The 23,604-nt window shown below is 37.4% G+C and overlaps 1 long non-coding RNA gene across 1 annotated transcript; it reads left to right on the top strand.

Moving 5' to 3' along the window:
• Positions 1-1,124: 1,124 nt before the first annotated feature.
• Positions 1,125-22,019, top strand: LOC149045235 (uncharacterized). The gene is made up of 4 exons (XR_016187194.1): positions 1,125-1,229; positions 7,261-7,304; positions 7,599-7,639; positions 19,862-22,019. It is a non-coding gene; the product is annotated as an uncharacterized LOC149045235 (long non-coding RNA).
• The last annotated feature ends 1,585 nt before the right edge of the window (positions 22,020-23,604 follow it).

The following is a 23,604-nucleotide window of genomic DNA, read 5'->3' as shown; positions in this document are numbered from 1 at the left end:
ATGATACGCTTTCAATTTTCGTTGACGATCTTCACCCATTTTATTTCGATTCTGCCGACTGAGTTTACCATGATACACTTTATTCAGTTGCATTATAGGTTTTTTAAATTTTTTTTGTCGGTCGCTGAAAATAGCTCAACGCTTCTCAATTGTAAATAACTGTTTAAATGAACAAAAGAACACGAAATAAAAACAGGTACGAAATAAAAAACGAGAAGCAAAAGTCGACAGAACAGAGAAAAACCAAATTTTAAAACCTTCGTAATACTAAATTCTCCAGAGGTTCTAAAGGCTCCTTTTTTGACAGCAATCGGTTATACAGACCGATGACGCCGGTAAAATAATTGTCATTCGTCACCACGAAATAAACACGAAATAAAAACAGGTGAAAAAAAAAACAGGCGGGAAGCAGAACTCGACAGAACAGAGAAAAACCAAATTTTAAACTCTTCATAATATTGAAATCTCCGGAGTTTTTAAAAGGACCAATTTTGACAGCAATCGGTTAAAAAGTCTGATGACGTTACTCATGTCATTCGTCACTGCTGAAAAAAAAACCAAAACGAATCAAAACAAAACACGAAATGAAAACAAGTGCGAAAAAAATACAGCAAGAGGGAAAACTCGAAAGAAAAAAGATAATCTTAATATTGAACTATTCGTCATGCTAAATCTCCGAATTAGTAAAAGCACCAATTTCGACACGTCTCGTTTACAACAGTCCAGTGACGCTAGTAAAATAACTACGTTATTCGCTACCCGATGGTTGCAAGCGTTGACAATCTCTTAGATTGGCTCATTTGAAATAATGATGATGCCCAAAGACATGTTTCCTTTTGGCACGATTATGGCAAATTTATTTAACAGTAGTTTTAATTTGCGCATAAAAAGCAAAGGAGATCTTAGGATTCAGCGGTGTCACTAAAAAATAATGATTAAAACATTAGCTTTGGCACCGTTCAGAAGGGAAAAACTGTTTGAATAAACTATTTTTTGTTAACACGCACTTAATTCTACACCAGATGGTTGCGATGAGACAATTTTGATGTGCTCTTATTGGCTCCGATCGAGGTGAGGTCATAAACATATAAAGATAAAAGCTATTGGATTGTGAAATACTTCCTTATACCCCTCCTTTTTATTGTTTGTGTCATCGGGGATCGTGGCTTTATATCTAGCGACTCTCCTTTTACTTTGGAAATAATCAAATTTTCAACAGAAGAAAAAAGGTGAGAAAGACATTATCATCATTAGTTGTTTTCTTACGGTATTGTTTAGATCACTAAAACGAGTTTCATTCTAGGCCTGTTAGTTGTTTGATTCAATTGTTAAATTGTTGATGGTTCGCTGTCAATTTTCGTTGACGATCTTCACCCATTTTAAATTCTGCCGATTGAGTTTACCACGATGCTCTTTATTTAGTTGCATTGTAGGCGTTTTTACAAATATTTGCTGCTGGTCGCTGAAATCGGCTAAACGCTTCTCAATTGCCAGTAACTGCAAAAACAAAACAAAACAAAACAAAACACGAAATAAAAACAGGTACGAAAAAAAAGGGAGAATTAAAACTCGACAGAACAGAGAAAAACCAAATTTTAAACTGTTCGCAATACTGCAATCTCCAGAGCTTTTATAAGGACCAATTTTGACAGAAATCGGTTTTACAGTCCGATGACGCTAGGAAAATAGTTATGTCATTCGTCGCCAGATGGTTGCAAGCGTTAACAATCTCTTATTTGATTGACTCATTTGAAATAATAATGATGCCCAAAGAGATGTTTTTTTTGGCACGATTATGGCAAACAAATTCAAAAGTAGTTTTTAATTTTGGCATTAAAAAGAAAGGAGATCTTAGGATTTAGCGGTATCACTAAAAGGTAATGATTAAAACAAAAAAATATGTTTTCCATGAGCTTTGGCAGTGAGTTGAAATTAATTTACAATGAACTCAAGACTGTCCAGAAGGGAAAAACGGTTTTAATAAACTACTTTTTATTCTAGGCCTACTAAATGTTCAATTCAGTTGTTAAAATGTTGATGATTCGCTGTCAATTTTTGTGGACGATCTTTATCCATTTTATTTCGATTCTGCCGACGGCATTTACCATGATGCACTGTATTCAGTTGCATTGTAGGCCTTTTTAATGATATTTGCTGTCGGTCAAAGATAATAGCCAAACGCTTCTTAATTGTTAATAACTGCTGAGAAAAAAAAAAACAAAGAAAACAAAAGAACAAGTAAAAACAGGTCGGAAAAAATAAGCTACATGCAAAACTCAACAAAACAGAGAAAAACCAAATTTCAAACTGTTTGTAATACTAAATTCTCCCGAGCTTTTAAAGGACCAATTTTGACAGCAATCGGTTACACAGACCGATGACGCTGGTAAAATAGTTATGTCATGCGTCACCACGAAATAAACACGAAATAAAAACAGGTAGGAAAAAAAAGAGCGAGAAGCAAAACTCTACAGAACAGAGAAAACCAAATTTTAAACTCTTCGTAATATTCAAATCTCCACAGTTTTGAAAAGAACCAATTTTGACAGCAATCGATTATACAGTCTGATAACGCTGGTCATGTCATTCGTCACTGTCAAAACACGAAATGAAAACAAGTACGAAAAAAATAGAGCGAGAGGGAAAACTCGGCAGAAAAAAGATAAACTAAATATTGAACTGTTCGTAATGCTAAATCTCCAAAGTCAGTAAAAGCACCAATTTCGACAGCTCTCGTCCAGTGACGCTAGTAAAATAATTACGTTATTCGCTACCCGATGGTTGCAAGCGTTAACGATCTCGTACTTGATTGGCTCATTTGAAATAATGACGATGTCCAAAGACATGTTTTTTCGGCACGATTATGGAAAATGTATTCAACAGTAGTTTTAATTTGCGCATTAAAAACAAAGAAGATCTCAGGATTCAGCAGTGTCACTAAAACATAATGATTATAGCAAAAAATTCAGCTTTTCATTAGCTTTGGCAGTGAGTTGAAATTAATTTACAATTGACTCAGAACTGTTTAGAAGGGAAAAACTCTTTAAATAAACTATTTTTAGTTAACACTTACTTAATTCTACACCAGATGGTTGCAATGGGACAATTTTGATGTCCTCTTATTGGCTCCCTTCGAAGTGAGGCCATAAACGTATAAAGATAATAGTTATTGCATCCTGAAATACTTCCTTATGCAAAATACTCGTCATACTCTTCCTTTTTAAAAAAAACAAAAGAACACGAAATAAAAACAGGTACGAAAAAAATGTGAGAAGCAAAACTCGACAGAACAGAGAAAAACCAAATTTCAAACTGTTCGTAATATTAAATTCTCCAGAGGTTTTAAACGCCGGTAAAGTAGTTATGTCATTCGTCACCACGAAATAAACACAAAATAAAAACAGGTGCGAAAAAAGGCATAGGGTAAAATATGGATTGGAATATTTTTTGGACCAATTTTTTGGGACTATTTTAAAGGGGGGAGCACACCATTAGTACTGAGGGAGGGGTGGGATGAAGTCTATCAGTACTGAGGGAGGGGTGGGAGACAGAGTGTTATTACCCTGAGAGGGGCGAGAGACGGACCATTACTACGCAGGGAGGGGTAGGAGGTGGTTGTAATGGTAAAAACTACTGGTTAATGGAGCTTTTACTCGATCTTACAAACTATTTTAATTGTATTTTCGACTGAATTTTGTTTGTCTAAATTTTAGCGCTGAGCCGCGGCGTTTCTTATTTTTTTGTCATGCGAAAGCGAAACTGTCACGTAAACACTGGACTTTAATTTTTATTAAAAATATTGCGTTTACGATCCTCCACTGTTGAGTTATGCGTGCGCCTTTTGAGTCAACTTGTACACCATCAGTTGCTTCACGTTTCCCTTTGTGTATTCAGTATGTAATTACTAAATTTATCTATCTTTCTTTTGTCATTGATCTTATCAGACGAGATCATGGAATTTCCGGTCCTTACCATTAACTTAGCAGCATATAGAATTCACAAGCGCTATCGCAATTTTTAAGTTTATACCTTTACTATATAAAATCATCAGCGAACGATTTCGAAGAGGAATCCGTGTTCTCGAATCGACCAAAAACACTGCTGTACTTGCAAAATGGGAAAGCGCAAATATGGATTGCATCTGTTTCGCAAACAAAGGAGTTAATCACCGGCACCGGAAATCGCGACCAGGTATTCCTCGCGACTCCCCTAGGTTTGTTTTCCAATTTGCCCGGGCCGCTGCCGATCACTTCTTGAGTAAAAACCAACGAAACCTGCGAAGTGGAACTATGGTGGCTACTGTTGCTTGCCGATATTTTCCGTCGGCAAAATGTAAAGTCCAGTGTTTACGTGGGAGTTTCGCTTTCGCATGACAAAAAAATGAAGAAACGCCGCGGCCCAGCGCTAAAATTTAGACACACAAAAATTCAGTCGAAAAACCAATTAAACCAGTAGTGTTTACGATAACAACCACCTCCCACCCCTCCCAGCGTAGTAATAGTCCGTCTCTCGCCCCTCCCAGGGTAATGACACTCTGTCTCCCACCCCTCCCTCAGTACTGATAGACTTCATCCCACCCCCCTCAGTACTAATGGTGTGCCCCCCCTTTAAAATGGTCCAAAAAAAATGGTCTAAAAAAACTGGTCCAAAAATAGTCCAAAAATAATTACGTTATTCGTTACCCGATGATTGCAAGCGCTAACGATCTCTTACTTGATTGGCTCATTTAAAATAATGATGATGCCCAAAGACATGTTTCTTTTCGGCACGACTATGGAAAGTTTATTCAACAGTAGTTTTAATTTGCGCATTAAAAACAAAGGAGATCTTAAGATTCAGCGGTGTTACTAAAACATAATGATTAAAACAAAACATCCAGTTTTCCATTCGCTTTGGCAGTGAGTTGAAATTAATTTATAATGAACTCAGAACTGTTTAGAAGGGAAAAACTGTTTAAATAAACTATTCTTAGTCAACACGTACTTAATTCTACACCAGATGGTTGCAATGGAACAATTTTGATGTCCTCTTATTGGCTCGCTTCAAAGGGAAGTCATAAACATTTAAAGAATATAGTAATTGGATTCTGAAATGCATTCTTATGCAAAATCCATGTCGTCCTCTTCCGTTTCATTTTTTGTTATCACGTAACGAGGTTTTTATATTTAGCGCCTCTCTACTTTTTGGGAATGACCAATTTTTTTAACAGATGGAAACAGCTGAGAAAGTATTATCATGATATCACTTGTTTTCTTCTGGTATTGTTCGGATCACTAAAACATGTTTCATTCTAGGCCTATTAGTTGTTTAATTCAATTGCCAAAGTGCGCTGTGTGTAATCAATTTTCGTTGACGATCTTCACCCATTTTTTTTTTATTCTGCCGATTGAATTTACCATGATGCACTTAGGTCAATTGCATCGTAGGGTTTTTAATTTTATCCGTTGTTGGTCGTTGAAAATGGCTAAACGCTTCTCAATTGCTTATAACTGCAAAAAAAAAACAAAACAAAACAAAACACGAAATGAAAACGGTTACGCAAAAAAAAAAAAAAAAAAAATTGCGAGAAACAAAACTCGACAGAAAAAAGATAAACTAAATATGAATCGTTCGTAAATTTGCTAAATCTCCAGAGTTTCTAAAGCACCAGTTTTGACAGCTATTGGTTACAACAGTCCAGTGACGCTAGTAAAACAATTATGTTATTTGTGACCGGATGGTTGCAAGCGGTAACGATCTCTTACTTGATTGGCTCATTTGAAATAATGATGACGCCCAAAGACAAGTTTTTTTTTGAGACGATTGTGGCAAATAAAAGCAAAATAAGTTTTCCATTAGCTTCGGCAGTGAGTTGAGATTAATTTACAATAAACTCAGAACTGTTTAGAAGGGAAACAGTTTAAATAAACTATTTTTAGTTAACACGCACTTAATTCTAGACCAGATCGTTGCAATGAAACAATTTTGATGTCCTCTTATTGGCTCGCTTCAAAGCAAAGAAAATAGTCATTGTATTAAAAAATGCATTCTTATGCAAAATCCATGTCCTCTTCCTTTTTATTGTTTGTGTTACCACGTAACGAGTTTTTATAACTAGCAAATAACCACTTCATTCGAAATGATCAATTTTTCAACAGAAGGAAAGGTTAAAAAAGGTATTATTATCATATTATTTGTTTTCTTCTGTAAGTATCAAAACTCGACAGAAAAAGATAAACGAAATATTAAACTGGTCGTTATACTACAATCTCCAGAGTTTCTAAAAGGACCAACTTTGATAGCTATCGGTTTCAACAGTCTAATGACGCTGGTAAAATAATTATGCTTCTCGTCACCAGATGGTTGCAAGCGTTAACAATCTCTTACTTGATTGGCTTATTTGAAATAGTGATAACGCCTAAAGAATTTTTTTTTTGGGCACGATTACGGCAAATACATTCAACGGTAGTTTTATTTTGCGCATTGAAAATAAAGGAGATCTTAGTATTCAGCGGTGTCACTGAAAGGTAATGATTAAAACAAAAAATAAGTTTTCCATTATCTTTGGCAGTGAGTTGAAACTGTTTAAATAAACTACTTTTCATTCTAGGCAATAGCTTTGGCAGTGAACTGAAATTTATTTACAATTAGTTTAAAACTGTTTAGAGGGGAAAAACTGTTTAAATAAACTACTTTTAGTCAACACTAAATTCTACGCCAGATGGTTGCCATGGGACGATTTTACCGTCCTCTTATTGGCTCGCTTCGAAGTGAAGTCATAAACATTCCAAGAATATAGTTATTGGTTCTGAAATACATTCTTATGCAAAATATTCGTCATCTTCATCCTTTTTATTGTGAATCTCCACTTTGTTTGGGAAGGCTTTTTAATTTCATATGTTGTTGGTCGCTAGAAATAAATGAACGCTTCTCAATTGCTGATAACTGCTGAAAAAACAGTCTAGTGACGTCAGTAAGCTAATCATGGTATTTGTTACCAGATGGTTGTACGTACTAAAGATGTATTACTTGATTGGCTTTTTTTTAAAATAATAATGATGTCATAAGTTTAAATTGTGATGAACCGAAAGAATAATATGCTTTTTTGAAGATTGCTCGTCGAGCTAGGAAAAAATTAAAGCTACATCATTATTTATATGTCTATAAATCATTACTATTTATATCATCCTATAAATGATATTTTTTTCATTATTACCAATATCCTCATCATTATAATTATATAAATTCTCATGATCACCATTGTCTTTTCTATCTCAACAGAACAGTAACGGAGGATTTATTTTAGGAAATATGTAGCACCAGAGGTAAATGCTCATTTGAAACGCGTCTAACTTTTACATTGATGTTCAACGGTGCTTTATCAAGTTTCGTTATAAATGCCTCTGTTATTTTCGATATGATTTTTTATTTTTACACCGAATAAATTGGTTATAAAATTCCAGAGTAACTTGTCTAATTAGAATTTACTATAGATGGCTTTGACGAACAAATAACACAACTAATCAAAGCGTGACTGATTGAATTCCTATCCTTAAGTATTCCAGTTCCGTTTGAAAAACGCTCCGATTTCATCGTTGACAATGTTTTTCTTCTTGCAGATTGTGCCAGCGTTTTGAGTCACTGCCAAGGTGCAAGAAAGGTGAGGTGCTCCTTTTTCATCGCCACTTACAAGTTTATCAGAAGCGCCACAATATCACCATAGGTGGTCATAAATTAGTGACAAATTAATAACCCAGCGTACTAGAAAACGAAAGAGAGAGAGAGAAATTCGTACTACGCAGATCACACATTAAATTGATAAAGTTTCCAAAAATTTTTCGGATGTTCGAAATGTGTTTTTTGGTTCTTTTTCCTCCAAATTTGTAGCAAGAAAATTCAATCACATAGCATTGGGTTATGGAGCAAAGTGGTTTCGAAGATATGGGAGTGGGAGAGGATAAACTTCTGATTCAGTACCCATTTCGTGTTATTAGGTGTGGTCCGAGAATATATCTTAGACACACCCAAAAAAATTTAATAGCTTCCTTGGTGCTTACATGCGGGTTCTGCCTACATAAAATCTCGACTAAATGAGGGTCGGGGAGGAGGGGGGGGGGGGAGGGTAGTTAGAAAAGAGGGATTCACACGGACTTTGAAAACAACATTGATCTTTAAGGCAACTCATGAAATTTAACCTTGATTTCAAGTCAATCAACTTTGATTTAAAAAAACAGCCCTTGCACATTTTGGAGACAACCTCGATTCAAGGAAACTTGAATTGTTCACTGGTGAATAATAATTCACAATGTCTCACTCGTGGTTCTGAAGAGGATGCGAATATTATAATCTCGAATGATCCTCATGTCACGCCATCGGGGTGTCGGGTTAGGGTTCCAGCGTAAAAGTTTGTTGCATTTATCGCGCTATTTTCCTTACCAAATCTTCTGAAGACCTCTTCTCACATATTCCCTCCATTCCTTGGCTGTTAACCTTATTTGGGATTCAATCGACAATCACCTTCACTTCAGTGATGTCAGGATTGAATCCCCTCTCACTGCCTCTCTTTTCAGCGGCATCGCAGTCCCTTCATTGACTTCCTTGGAACATTGATGCCCTCATTGATGATTGTGTCTAATCCCTTATCTACAGAGATTGTCTTGAGTGACATGCTCACACATGAATCTCTTTCCGATTTTTGTGGTTAGACGAGGCCTCATCAGCGAGTTCTTGACTGCGAATGACTTCATACTCAAGCTAATTTTATTCAGTTTGTAGGCTAGCTGCGTCTTGTCAGATCCTATTAGAACATTGCTGGCAGGTGCAAGCCTGAGCTCGAAAGGAAACTCATCAGAAAGAGCTCCTGGGAAGAATCCATGATCCTTCAGAATCTCATGATGGAATCCTATACTTGTTCTGATAAACGATTGAGCTTATTCTCATTGTCAACTCCTGATTTCTCCTTATCTTCAGCATTGCATCTGATCTTTCAAAGATCAACAGACTGAATAACTTCTCTGAACATGCTCGCCCTCTCATCGTCAGTCAAGGAGAGGTCCTCATGGAGCTTGCATAGATCATAAACATCATTGTCCTGTGCGATTATTTCTGCGAATTTCACAGTCAATCTGTCAACAAGAGCTCTTGAAACATTGTTCACGATATAACTGTTTGCGTGACCACTAACTGCCGAGTCAAAGATAAGTGAAGGACATCTCTGTTTTTATGCTTTGGAATTGGGACTCTAAGGACTTCAGCTGAGGATGCCCTATTAGTGTTAAATGTTACGCTGTGAATTGCGCGGTCAGCCTTTAGGGTGTTTGACGTCTTTTTTTTTTTTTCAAAATTTGGGTTGGTTTTTTTTCACTGACTTTCGTTTTAAAATAATAGATATTTTATTTTAAAATGGATGAGTTTGGAGATGCTGATCCTCTTTTAGAGCACAGAGACGGTGATGATTATGAGGTCCGACCCCAAGTTGTTCCCCCGGCGGTCTGCTGTCGTACCGGTCTCCCGTTGTGTTTCTTGGTCATTGGTATCCAAACTTCACAAATTTCGATTTCATTATCCCTGTTGATGATATCAGAGAGAAGTCTTATGCCAATAGCTTCCTTGACTCTTCTGGTGTACCAGAGTGATTCTCGATCAATAAACTTTACTTCGTTCCAAGTTGTTGGCGCGCGCAGAAACGGCGGAGGTCCGGGTACAGGCTAAACGTATATCCCTCTCGTGTTCTTTCAGCCTCTATTGCATACAGGTCTTCTTATTTCACCAATGTAGATTTTGCCGCATTCACAGGAATCGTTTAAATCACGCTGCTCTATCCAGCTGGATTGACACTGTCCTTTGGTCGTACTAAATGTTAGTGGCGTCTCGGACTTGAAGACTGCGCAGATGCCTTGTTGTTGTAGGCAACGGCGAAGAGGCTCTGATACACCTTCTGCGTAGAGCAAGAACGCTGTGGACTTGAACTGCGTCACAGGCCCTCGGCTTGGGGAGGAGTTTCTTGTTTTCGTAACCTTCTCTACAAAGGAGGAGTAAAAACCGTTAGAAACAAGAACTGATGACAAATGTCTCTTTTCCTTGATGACTGATGTTTTTTTCGCGAGACGCTTCACCCGGTCATACAAACACTTAACAATACTGCGCCTTACTTATTGAGGGTGGTGTGAATCATGCGCTGAGTACTGATTTGTGTGAGTTGGTTTTCTGTAGACACTGGTGGTCAGGCGTCTGTATGGTTCCCTCGTAACTGACAAGTGGAGAAAGACGATCTTGTTGTCTTTCTCAGTTTCCATGGTGAATCGGATGGTAGGTTGCTGACTGTTGAGATGCTGTAATAGACAGTCGACATAACTGCGATCCAGGATGGTGACGGTGTCATCAACGTAGCACTTCCAGGTCTTGGGTTTCTATGTTGTGGATTCTATTGCTTGTTCTTCAAATATCTACACGTAGAGGTTTGCAATAACCGCCAAAACCGGGCTGTGCGCCCATACTTCAGGTCAATATCTGGTAAAAGAGGTTATTGCTCATCGTGGTGGCAAGTAATAATAGACTGTTTAACGATGGAGTCAGTAGTCACTTGAGATGTAGATGGCGACGTTTCTATCGCCATGATACAAATGCTATTGCCTAAGCAGTCGACCCAATCGTCTGATGAAGACTAGCAGTGAGCAGCCGAGACGTCGCCATCTACATCTCAAGTGACTACATTGTGAGACAAACGATTAAACAGTTTATTTAAATCAAGGTTGTTTTCAAATGCGTCAGAATCTCCCTTTTCTAACTACGGGGGCGAGAGGGGAGGGAAGGGAGATTGGATGGATTTTGAAAACGGAACAACTTTCGTTTTATTTAAATATAAATGCGAATGTGGTCAGTTTCAGAGCATTTCTGTCGGCCACAGTTATCTAAGGCCCCGTCCACACGTATCCGGATAAATTTGAAAACGGATAAATATTTATCCGGTTTCAAATTTATTCGCGTCCACACGTTGCCATTTGTGAATCGTTTTTGGTGTCCACACGTTAACGCAAAAACGATTTGAAAACGATGACGTCGCCTACTGAGCATGCTCTTTGGAGCAAAACATGTGCCCGCAGTCTCGCGTATCCTGAGCCTGAATCCTCTTGGCTGTGATCTTGGGCTTCTCAAACTTATCAAAAGTGTTCGCATGGCCAGAAATCCGTGACAGCATGGCCGCCACGCACGCGCATCGAAGTCGAATTCGGTCTTAGGTTACAAACGAGTCGCAAAATCACTACAAGGAAAACAGTGCACTTTCAGACTCATTAGTATCGAAACTAGAGCTTGTTTATTCGCCATGTTTTCATTAATGGTCGATCGGCCGAGAGCACGCTTTGGACTAGGTTTGAATTGTTACGTCATCGTTCTCAAATCGTTTTCAAATTTATCCGGATAAGGCGTCCACACGGAGACGCTTAGCCAGCGTTTTCGAATTTATCCATTCTGGTGAGCGTTTCGAAATTTATCCGTTTTCGGTGTGTGAAAACGCCGTTTACGTGTGGACGGAACCCGTAGCCGTATAAATATTTATCCGTTTTCAAATTTATCCGGATACGTGTGGACAGGGCCTAAATTTAAATACGTGTTTCCTCTGTAACTATTCGTTGAAGATTTGATTTCTCAAGGAAAGAACATTATCTCCTTATTAAAAAAAATTCAAGTTACCCCTTGAATTTTATAATTTCAAGAAATTTGTTTTACATTTGTTTTTTCTGTTATCGGTAGGGATGATTGATTTGGTAACATAACGGTCGGCGAATTACTTAATTATTCCTTACCTAAAAAAAAAAGAACGATTTGACGCGCTACAATCTTTTCTTTTTAATTGCCTTTTTTTTTTTAGTTTTTATTTCCATGAAGATTGTCATGAATCCTCAGGCTGTTCTATTGCTCACACTGGTAGCTGTTCCATGCACGTCTGCGAGTATGTTTACTTGTTATTTTGTATAATAAATTACTACTTTAACCGTTCGCAAGGACACAAGTTTTTCAAGAAAACAGCCTGACGGTGATATTCTGTTTGGCTTAGGCATCAAATAAATATAAAAGCTAAGTCTCACGCGCGTTATTGGCAAATGGACAGAAAACAAACATAACAGCTCACTACGGGGGATAGCTTTATAAAAGAATGTCATAAAAAAATGCATGTAGGTCTGTACATAAAGGGAAAAACCTTTTGCAATAAAGCAAACTCAGAGTACGATGTATGAAGTAAATATATCCAGCAAAGCCCACTCCAAGTCTTCGTTGGTGCCTTCGAGAGAAAAGAAAGAAAACCATGGAAAACTATCTCTCAATCAGTAGGGTAGTTGATGTGAATGTAATGAAAAGTTATCAAACGCGATCTCTGATGAAATGTTACTGCACAGTGTTAATTAAAAAAAATGTATATATATATATATATATATATATATATATATATATGTATATATATATATATATATAATTCTTAATAAAGAAACCACAACTTTTAGTTTGCAAGACATGTTTCGACATTCTTATGTCATCTTCAGTTGTAAATGCGATTTTAACGGTTGTACATTTGAATTTATATGAAATTACGTTACAAATTACGTATTGTTTACGTACGATTTGAATATTAAATACGAAAAAACGTGACAAAGCACGTGCTAGATGGGGAAAGAAGGAGAAAAGAAAAATAATGATAATCATAAGAAAAATTATTATGATAACAGAATCAAAAGGAAAGAGACAGCTCTAGATGCTTCAAAAGAAGCTCCTTCTAGAGCTGTCTCTTTCCTTTTGATTCTGTTATCATAATAATTTTTCTTATGATTATCATTATTTTTCTTTTCTCCTTCTTTCCCCATCTAGCACGTGCTTTGTCACGTTTTTTCGTATTTAATATTCAAATCGTACGTAAACAATACGTAATTTGTAACGTAATTTCATATAAATTCAAATGTACAACCGTTAAAATCGCATTTACAACTGAAGATGACATAAGAATGTCGAAACATGTCTTGCAAACTAAAAGTTGTGGTTTCTTTATTAAGAATTATTGCCACTCTGCTGTCTTTACGTCCTTTTGGTAACAATATATATATATATATATATATACAGGTAAATAAACAAAAAAAAATTTTAAAAGTAAGCTGCGAACTGCCCTTTCTTATCATAACAAGGTTCGCAATACTTACAGCACGAGCGTGAGATATAGCGCAACCTCGACAGTCAAGGTGATAGTATAAAAAGTGTATAGTTAGTGTCAACGATTGGTCACGATTCGTGTGATTCTTTTGATCATCTAGTAACTTGTAGAGCCGATCAGTTTGCTTGTGAAAATCAAGAAAAGTGTATCCATGCGTCTAGACGCTGCAACATCATCAGGGACTGTAAAGATGGATCAGACGAACAATGCAGTGAGTATGGTATTTTTTTTTTTTACATTTTTTGGAGGCTGAGCCTATCCCACTCCGAAAGTAATGTCAAAGTAAGTTATACTTTCAAAACAAAAAAAAAAAGAAAAACTGTTTACCGAGAACTCCACATTTACAATAATATTTCCAGAACAGGGAAATATAAATATAAACTTTGACGCACATTACATGCAATGAATTTCACATCCGTCCTCTTTGGATACAGAGCTTCGATGATATGGAAACGATTGTTGTGATGACCACAATCACTTTAACAACGAATGAACTAAGCTGAAATTTGTTAACTGAGCTAGCATTAAGTTACGTGGTGTATTGAGCCAGTTAATCGTTGATAAATTACTTTGAAAATGATAATTTTAGAACTAGAGTCATCCCTCGACATTGCCTCAATCGACTATCTAAATTGACCACAAAAAAAGTTAACATACAAGCGGTATCAACGCAGATAATACTAAATTTCCGTCACGAATACATTCTTCTTTCACAGATGAATTGTCGTCGCCCATGGTAAACGACATTTACATTTTTCCTGAAAAAAAAATTACAGAGCTTAGTAGTATTGTCATAATACTAATAGACCATTTCAATAAGTTTTCGTTTTCTTTCATGTTTCACCTGGACGAATCAGCTGGCCGTAAGTACTTTAAATTCAAACTGTGATCTTTTTGTGTGTCGTCTCAATGTGCACTGATACAATAACAGCATTAAGAAACTGTCGTATCATTAATTCGCCACTCCAAGTTGTGTTTAGTTTTTTCAACTGGTTCACATGTAGCCATCAGGAACACATGTAAAATTAAACATGATTGAAGTATGAAAAAGGGTTTTTAGAGGAACAATGATTAAGAATGAGGCGTAACGAAAGAAAATTCAGTTGATTTCCTCTTGCTTGATAGGGAGGATAAAAACAAGAAAATTAAATTCATCAAGTTGTTCTTAGATTTCATTTTTTTTATTATTATTTCCTTTGCCTTCTGTCAAGAAAGCTGATCGAAGTTCCTGGAAACTCTACTGAACGTAGTATCCTGTCCCTTCCTTTTTCCTTATCAACCCTCTTTTAATTCCCAAGTGGCCTTTTTTAAATGTTTTGCCTTTTCCTAACAAATGTAGTGATTTCAAGCCCTTAAACTTAGCTAAAAGTTCATTCATTTTTAAACAAAAAAAGAAAGGCAAGGCTAAGGGTAAGCAGCAACCTTCTAGTTTCTGAAGACAATGTAGGTTAAATTTTATAAGATAACATAGCTGCAACAACAGTAATTTGAAAAGCAAAACCAAATATGTCGTAGAATAGGCTATTCGTCTTGATAAAAAACACTTGAAAGGGGAATATAATAGTTTGTCTCACGATGTGGTCACCTCGGTGTGGATCGCAACGTTGTGACTGCATTCTGCCAGTTTTCTCCTTGAGATGAGGTCGATTGAGGACGCACCACCTATATGCTGTTAAGCTCAGCAAAACTATTTAACGGGTAATAAACTCAGTCGCCTCCATTTTTCTCCAAAAATATATGATAATCCATTTGTCCCTGTTCTTCGAAGCTCACATTTTTCGAGCTTTTCTTTCAGAAATTTGTTTATTCTCGAACAAACCATGTCCGTGGACTAATATCCAAGACTATTTTAACACCAAAAGGAGGCTAATGGTTATTAATAATCGGGTAGGCAAACTGAGCGTTGCAATAAACACCACCATGTCTTGACTTCCAGTTTTTGGTTGTTCATTTCCTTTGTCTTACGAGCAGAGGCTCAATGTTACATGTCTTTCAATAAGCAATCATTGGGTGAGCTTGAGCAGGATAAAACAGATCATGAAAACGAAAACCCATCGAGGTCTGAGTTATTAACACAGACACAAGGTTTGATAATTTATGATCTCATGCGAAAACCAAATAACCCATTTCAGAATCGTTAAGTGCCTGCATCGAATTCTCGCGTGGGAGCGAGGCTAGGTGCTCACTTAGCGGCGCGAAAATATAAGTGTTCTTAAGAATTTCAAGAAGTTGTAACACAAAAAATAAGAAAAAAAATGACTAAGCACAATATGGTTTGTTGCTCAGAAGCTTTGTATCGGTAAAGTAATCGTAACCTGGAAGACCTGTCTTTCTTCGATTTCCTATGGACAAACGATTTTCTGTGTTTTAAGTTGAAATTGTGCCGTAGAGCTAATAGCAAGTTCGAAGAAGAGCGAAGGGAGGCAATAATTGGCGAGGAACATAACTTAAGGAATTATAACGAGTACTCTGCTGATGATTCTCACCGAAAACACTCAACGGTTGACGTGTCTTAAACGGTTATGCAACACCAGCAACATTTCAAATCCACGAAGAAACTGAAAAAAGAATGAACGTTGAGATAAAGGTACTGAAAAACCATCTTCGCCGAAAGGGTCCTATGTCAAATAAAAAAAATTTAATAAAAATGTAAAACGCAGCACCACTGATCCTGTAAAACATAATACGATCACGTCTATGCCAAAACGCTAAGTACTCATCATGGCCGCATTGCGGAGAAGTTGGCTTAGCTTCATACTGAAATAAGGAATACGCTTTGTTTACCAATGGACAGCACTGTAAATCTTCTACGTCCATTATGGAAAAACTTGCATCCGAATAAACGTTTACAAGTTTTAAGTGCCGCTCCCGCTAAGAGCGGTCCTCTCGACTTCCCTTCGGAAAAAAGTTTTCTTTTATTTTTTGCCCATGAAAAGGGTTCAGGACACATGTTTCAAAAGTAGTTTAGTTGTTCTCCAATTCTCTTTTTTTGCTTCGCCACAGGCCAATAATGATTTTTGGCCAGACCACCTCTGTGAACAGCGATCGAAAGTGTAAATTTCAAAGATTTTGTCCAGCGCGCAGCGACTGCAACAATGTAGCTCACGGAATTCTATCTCGTTACAAGTTACAAGGTGTATTCAGTTAGTTCACAGACAAAATATGGAAACTTCAGCTGAAATATTTTTCATACCAGCGTGATCAGAGGAGACCCTTCTCTTCGACCTTAATTTGGTCAATATCAGGTCATGAACTATGCACAGTGTGGAGAAGATCAAAATTAAAGAATAAAGTTTGGCACTCAGGTCATAACAGACATATCGCGTTGCTTAAAAGGACACAAATACAAGTTAAAATAGGTTGAAGTGTTTATATTTACAAAACAACACGCATACACTCCGGAACAATTCTTGCAGTTTTTCCCGAGATTTAGTATACGGAACCCGATGAACTAACCCTCTTTCTGCAAATTTTTTTCCGTCATTATTGATGTGACGCTCTTACGGACCACAACGGTTTTGAGCGACAATCTCGACATTTCACTGCGACCATCAAAATCAACTGGACAAACCCAGCTTGATATATTGCGTGACGTAATTGTGCAAACTTTTCTCTTTGTCATACGACCTGTTTCGCAGGTTCTACGAGTTGGAACCAAAATTAGTTAATGTAACGAATTAGAATCGAAAGTTATTCAAATGGACTAAAGAATTTTTTATTTAAATGATAATTTTATCGTTTAAATGTTTACTTGATTCACGGAAAGCAAAGATTGGAGTGGCTTTGGGTATTTCAGCCCTGATTTGGAAAAAATAAAACAGTTAGTGGTATGTTTTAAACACCAGAACATCTGAAAGGACACTGGAAATGTAGAAATAGTATTTTTTAGCATCCAGAGCAAAAACAAGAATGTGAGGCAGTGAAAGGAGAATGAGTTTTCTACGCCATTTGTCGTAAAAGCTGCCACCAGCTTGTTATTGAACTCACTAAAATTTACCTAGAAGGCATTAACTTTTTTTGTCGCGAAACTCGTGGATTTTAAAACTTTGAAACGACGTCCGATGAATCCTGAAACTGGAGTTTGAGTCCATTGGTAAACTATGCCAGCTGATCTCACGAGCAGATCAAGCTCTAACGAAATTTGACGGTTTTGAAGTATTAAGCGGATGCAAAAATCGAGACAAAAATTCGTCATGACACAATTTGTCCTTTGATTTTGTCAAGAGAATTCTGGTTTTGTCTGCCATTGCAGATAGCCCAGATAGGCACTTACGAACCAATTTTTAGTTAAATAATAGCCTTCACTCTCGAGAAATTGCAAATATATTACTCATGTGATACGAATACAACTTAAATTCCGAAAACTTCAAAAACATCTCCTGTCAGTCTGACTTTCTTTTACTGCCTCACATTTTCCCTTATGCTGTGGCTGTTAACAGGTACCTCCACCGCATTTCTAATGTTTCTTAAAGTGTTCAGATGTTTAGAACATACCGATAACTGTTATATCTTTTTCCATATCGTGGTCAAACTGACCGGAACGAAACAAAATTAACTTGTAATCGAGGATAGCTGGTAGTACTACAAATAACTCGATACGTCGTCCCAGGAAAGAAATCAGGGCTTAAATATCCAAAGCCACTCCAATCTTTGCTTTCCGTGAATCAAGTAAACCTTTTTAAAAGTTAAAATTCTTATTAAAATGTAATTCAGTCCATTTTAATAACTTTCGATTCTAATTCGTTACACTAACTAATTTTGGTTTCAATTTGTAGAACCCGCGAAACAGGCCATATGGCAAGGGGAAAAATTTGCATAATCACGTCACGCAATATATCAAGCTGGGTTTGTCCAGTTGAGTTTGATAGTGGCAGAGAAATGTCGAGTTTGTCGCTCAAAACCGTTGTGGTCCATAACAACATAACATCATTAGTTATGGAAACAAATCTGCGGAAAGGAGGGTAAGTTCATCGGGTTCCGTATACTAAATCTCGGGAGAAACTGCAGGAATTGTTTCTGAGTGTATGCGTGTTGTTTTGTAAATATAAACACTGCAACCTATTTTAACTTGTTTTTGTGTCCTTTTAAGCAACGCGATATGTCTGTTATGACCAGAGTGCCAAATTTATTCTTTAATTTTGATCTTCTCCATACTGTGCATAATTCATGACATGATATTTCAACGTAAATTATCGGGAAGGCGCCTTCCGATCACCTTTGTCTACTTTGTAAGTCACGCAAGCGCGCAAGCGTTACGACCGATCACGTTTACGCAACGTTTTAGGACAACTCGGCATCTAATCTCCTTCAATTGCTGTGAAAACCTGAAATCCTCAACGTAGAAGATAAACGAACGAAGTTTGAACTGTCAAAAGGAGATCTTGGTCAATTCCAAGAATCATGCAAATAATCTTCGACACGAGCGCAATTGAGCAAACACATGGATTTGCGTTGTTTTTAACAAGTTGGTGGATGGAAGCTAGAGATATACCCGCGGGTTTGAGGTAATCCGTGACCTCATTGGTGTATAAACTATACAATGATATGCCTTTTCGGCCCGATTAACGCCTGCGTTTTGAGAGGTCTTTCGTACAAAGTAGTGAATTTTTGATATGCAAATTAAGGTCGAAGAGAAGGGTCTCCTCTGATCACGCTGGTATTAAAAAAAATTCAAGCTGAAGTTTCCATATTTTGTCTGTGAACTAACTGAATACACCTTGTAACTTGTAGCAAGAGAGAATTCCGTGATCTACATTGTTGCAGTCGCTGCGCGCCAGACAAAATCTTTGAAATTGACACTTTCGATCGCTGTTCACAGGGGTCGTCTGGCCAAAAATCATTTTTGGCTTGTGGCGAAGCAAAAAAAGAGAATCGGAGAACAACTAAACTATTTCTGAAACATATGTCCTGAACCCTTTTCATGGGCAAAAAATAAAAGAAAACCTTTTTTCCGACGGGAAGTCGAGAGGAGCGCTCTTAGCGAGAGCGGCACTTAAGAGGTTCTGAGGTTCTCGACTGAGTGTTCATCATCTCCAACTAAGTAGCCATACAAATGTGAACTCTGGTATTTTGCCAAATTTTTGAGACCAAGAACCCCCCCAAAAAAAAAGGGATGAGGAGGTTGCCCCTTGTTTGTGGGAGCTCTTTCTCTAACTTCCACTCAAAAGATTCCACGACTTCTTCGATTTTTTACACTTTTTTACACAACTTTAAAACTTTCAGCCCTCCTCTCTCCTCTTATCACTCAGCTGAATTCTCCTATGGGAAAGATATTTTCTCAGTTTGTCTACCCTAATCGCGGAGAAGTTCGAAGTTTCTCCGAACGGTATTGCTATGTTCACCAAGCCTCTTTGGGATGTGATAAATTCGGTACCAGTTACACGCACTTAACAATTCGGAAATGAGTTATTTAATAAGTGCTCTATTACATGCATATTTCGAATAATCTGCAAAAAGAGAATATTTCTCTCTAGCTTTGCAAAAAATTTGAGAACACTAAACGGACGAAGTTCTAAGAAACTAGGCAGTATGTAATAACCTGAGTAAAATATCCGTTGCAGAGATTGCATTTATTATGCTAAATAAGCACGCTATCGTATATTGATTGAATTAGCTCTCGACCAATCAGACTTTTGATAGTCATTCTAATGTATCACTATTGACGTTACTCGCATATCTATACAGGAACGTGTGAGACATATGAGTTCACCTGTGGAAATGGAAAGTGTCTTAGCAAATATCTTCGTTGTTGGAAGGGAAATAACTGTGGTGATAATTCAGATGAACGACAGTGCCGTAAGTGTGTATTTACTAACACTTCTGTCTTATACTGCAATCACCTTTCCTCTGGGCTGATGGTTAGCAGTGCATTTATTCAAGTCAGCCTGTACTTTACATGTCAAGATACAAACAGATACTCTCTTTCGATCTCTCCCTTTTTTCTTCAAACATCAACGAAATCATAATAGCAACTTTAATATGGACCAAATAGGAAAAATGATTTTTGTTCTTATTGCTGTTACTACTAACTACATAGGATGCCTTGCTCCACTTTCCATTTGAGTTGTTATTTGTTTTGTTTTTTTTTCCTTTTCCTTTTTTTTAAATTTTGTATGTGTTTATTTTTAACTACAATTGCAATGATCAAGTCCTGGTCACTCAATGCTGTATTTATTTGTGATTGTTTTCTTCTTTTCTCAATTTTCAAAAAAATTTACACGGAAACACTAGCTCCGCGTAAGTATCTTTTGGATATTTCATTGACTTCCTCTCCTAAGAGAGCGGTAATTTTACTTGCCATGTAGGGGAAGGGGAAGAGAGAGGGGGGTAGGGTGTGGATAATTTTGTTTGTGTCATTTCAAATTCAGTTTTAATTTACAATTTTCATTTTCCCTTTCTCATAGCGGTTGTGTCCAAATACCAAAAATCTTTGCAGGAGTTGAGGGTCCCCAATAGGTTTTCCAGGATCCGGGATTGGGCTTATTTGCAGGAGCGAGATGCGGGATTGTCACTATGAACGGCACACGAGAATCAGCAATTTTGAGGGGCGGGATTCGGGAAACAATAATCTAAACGCACCGAGAACCGGGCCATCCGTTGACGGGAATTTATAAAAAGATTGTTCTACGTCAAAGTCCTAAAAAGCCAAAGCCTAGCTTCCCACGCAGCCGTTTTTATGAGATCGTGTTTCACTTCTTTCCACAAACGCGTTTATAACCTGGTGAGTCTTACGACCATAGAAGTGGAGAGTGCTCATTCAGTTGTGCATTTATTACAAAGATCCACTTTGATCGGTGTTAATTTACGCAAGAAACTTTGAAAATGCAGACAAAAAAGCCTTAGAGAGGACAACCCAGTAAAGGGTGTATTATTTTACAAATTCAAAGTCTTTGTATCCTGCACCCGAACTTGCCATGATCCTGTCGGCCATACCGACATACCATTCAAATAATATCACCTGTACCAATAGCACCATAGAATATGCAGAACATGAAGGACTGGGCGCAAACATTTTGGTGTTGCGGTGCGTCAGATGGAAAAAGCTGGAACTCTCCCGTCGTACCTCGATTAGAGAGAAATTCAGCCATGTCAACCGCTCAGCTTCGAACTGTCTGACCTCAGGGAGCAGCAAAGAAAAAAAAAAGAAAAAAGACAGACGAAGAGGAAAATGAGATATTAGAGTAAGATTCCCTAACAGCGATGAAGAATCGAATAAGTCATTTCTGGACGAAGAGACCAGATGTGATGATGGTCACTCTATCTTTGGAACGAGAGACTCATTATCTCCGCGGAAGATTTTTCCCGCTTTGGAGGAAGTATTCGCTTCAACAGCAAAATTGTGTTCAGTTGACTTTTCGTAGTTTCCCTTGTTATGGAAGCAATGGGATTGCCGTCACCTTTTTTTTGTTTTATGCACTTGTTGACAATTTTATTCGTTTCCTTGATACTGACCTGTCTTTACTTATATGTTTATCCGAGATCGAAGTTAGAACTGAAGGAAATCGTCTCCGTGACTGGCGTAAGTTATTCGTGAAAAACTTTGAAAACGTCTAAAATGAATGGTATCGTTTGGAGAGAGTTAAACTTACGCCTCGCGGTGAGCAAAGACATCAACAGATCAGTGCTGGTAGAGAAGATTATCACCCATCGTAAAAGTCCCTTTCAAGTTGAGCGAATGGACGAAGAACAAAAATTTATGATCGGGATCAGGATTGGCCGGTATAAACCGTCGGGATTACGGGAATTAAGTCGGGATCGTGCGATTAAAGAACCCTATTGGGGACCCTTGATGTTTGTTCATGATATGTAAATCAGAATTCGAAGTATTAAAGTTTGACATTAAGCATAACATCAAGTTCATTTTAAAACTGAACTTATACATGGGAGATTTTAGCTTTAATTACATGTTTTGCATGAATGCAATAAATACTTTGACCCTTTTAGAGAACTGTAATGTGCATAGCCAGGTTCCCAAAAGAACGAAGGAAAGAAGGGAAGAAGGGGGAGAGGGAAATGGAGATGAGATAAATGAAAAACTCAAATTTCAACGGTCCCTTCTTTCATCTCCGTTATTGACGACTGAGCCTTCCTATGTTCTCCATGACAAAACCATGTGAAACCCCCCCAGAATTCACCACCCACCCCTCTTTACCCACAGATGAGTGATGGTGACTGGTCCCTGATGTGTGGTTATCGGTAAACTCGCCCCAAAAAACCCCTGTGTGTTCACTTAGTTAATCATTTATTCATTGTTTGTCCTTCATACTTTCCTGTAACTTTTTCGGGACAAAGGTAATTGAACTTTTGTCCAAGCGTAGAAGCTACCTTCTTGGAGAATTTAGGCGTGTGGGATTCACATTTGTTTTACAATCTGTTTTTATCTGTCTTTATAAGCAGAGTCTTGAGTACGAAATATCTATTAAAAATGACTGATTTCATTCTATTTTGATTTGGTTTTTTAACGCTTCCCCTATATCATACATTTAACGTTGAAATTAAGTTTCAAAAAATGAGGGAAGTTAAACCTGTTTATATTTGCCTGTTTCGTATATAGTGACCTTGCTTTTAACTACCTGAGCCGACGATCAGGACAATAATATCTTCCCAGGTTTACAGCAAGAAGAGAAGTTCTGGCAACAAAACTTACATAAATTCTCCCTTCCCTGAAGCAGAAGCCAAAACGTTTGAAACAACATGCTCCTCTGTTGCTAAGGCGTTGATATCGACTGTGTACTAACCGGTGATTTTCCTTTTCTTTCCTCTTTCTACGTTTTTAATGAACTGCTCCTCGGAAACTACAGGAAGTAAGTGGTCCTACAATTTCATAATTTAGATGTTATCTCTTGCATGTCATAATTATAACAAAGAAGCTGTTAACCACTTCTAGCTGCAACCTTTCTTTGCTAACTAAACACTACTAGCGGCATAAGAGAAGATCGGGAAGAGGAATCTGCCTTTCGGTCTGGAAAAAACCCATGGTATCAGATAATATGCCCAGGCCAATACCTTTATTGATGGAGAATTATATTTCACGCACTACTCAGGAATCTTTCAATTTTGCATTTCACCTGTTTTGAACAATGTAACAATAGATCTTTTTAATTTTTCGCTGCAAGGAAAATCTCATAACACCACGATCATGGGGAAAGAAACTGTGGTTATAATCCACCAATTGTTCTTTGTACCCGTTTTAACATTTGCATCCGTTTTAAATGGGAGACTCTTTTCTTGGCAATTAGAACTGAGTCATTTTGTTACGCGAGTAATCTTTTAGAGGAAGGGTAGCTCGGAAACCAAACTGAACTCAGGGTTGTCGGAGCAGCAACAAGAAGATTTATTCTAGAGAATGAACGTAGTTTCCACGAAGTTAAACTCTTACTTACTCGGCCACCGCCAAACTGCACTTAATCTTGATAAATTCACACGAC

Source organism: Pocillopora damicornis, chromosome 5, assembly GCF_964200805.1.
Source record: "Pocillopora damicornis chromosome 5, jaPocDami1.2, whole genome shotgun sequence".
In the NCBI taxonomy this organism is placed as follows: domain Eukaryota; kingdom Metazoa; phylum Cnidaria; class Anthozoa; order Scleractinia; family Pocilloporidae; genus Pocillopora; species Pocillopora damicornis.
Note: the sequence above shows the minus strand (reverse complement) of the source record. Positions and strands in the feature narration are given on the sequence as shown.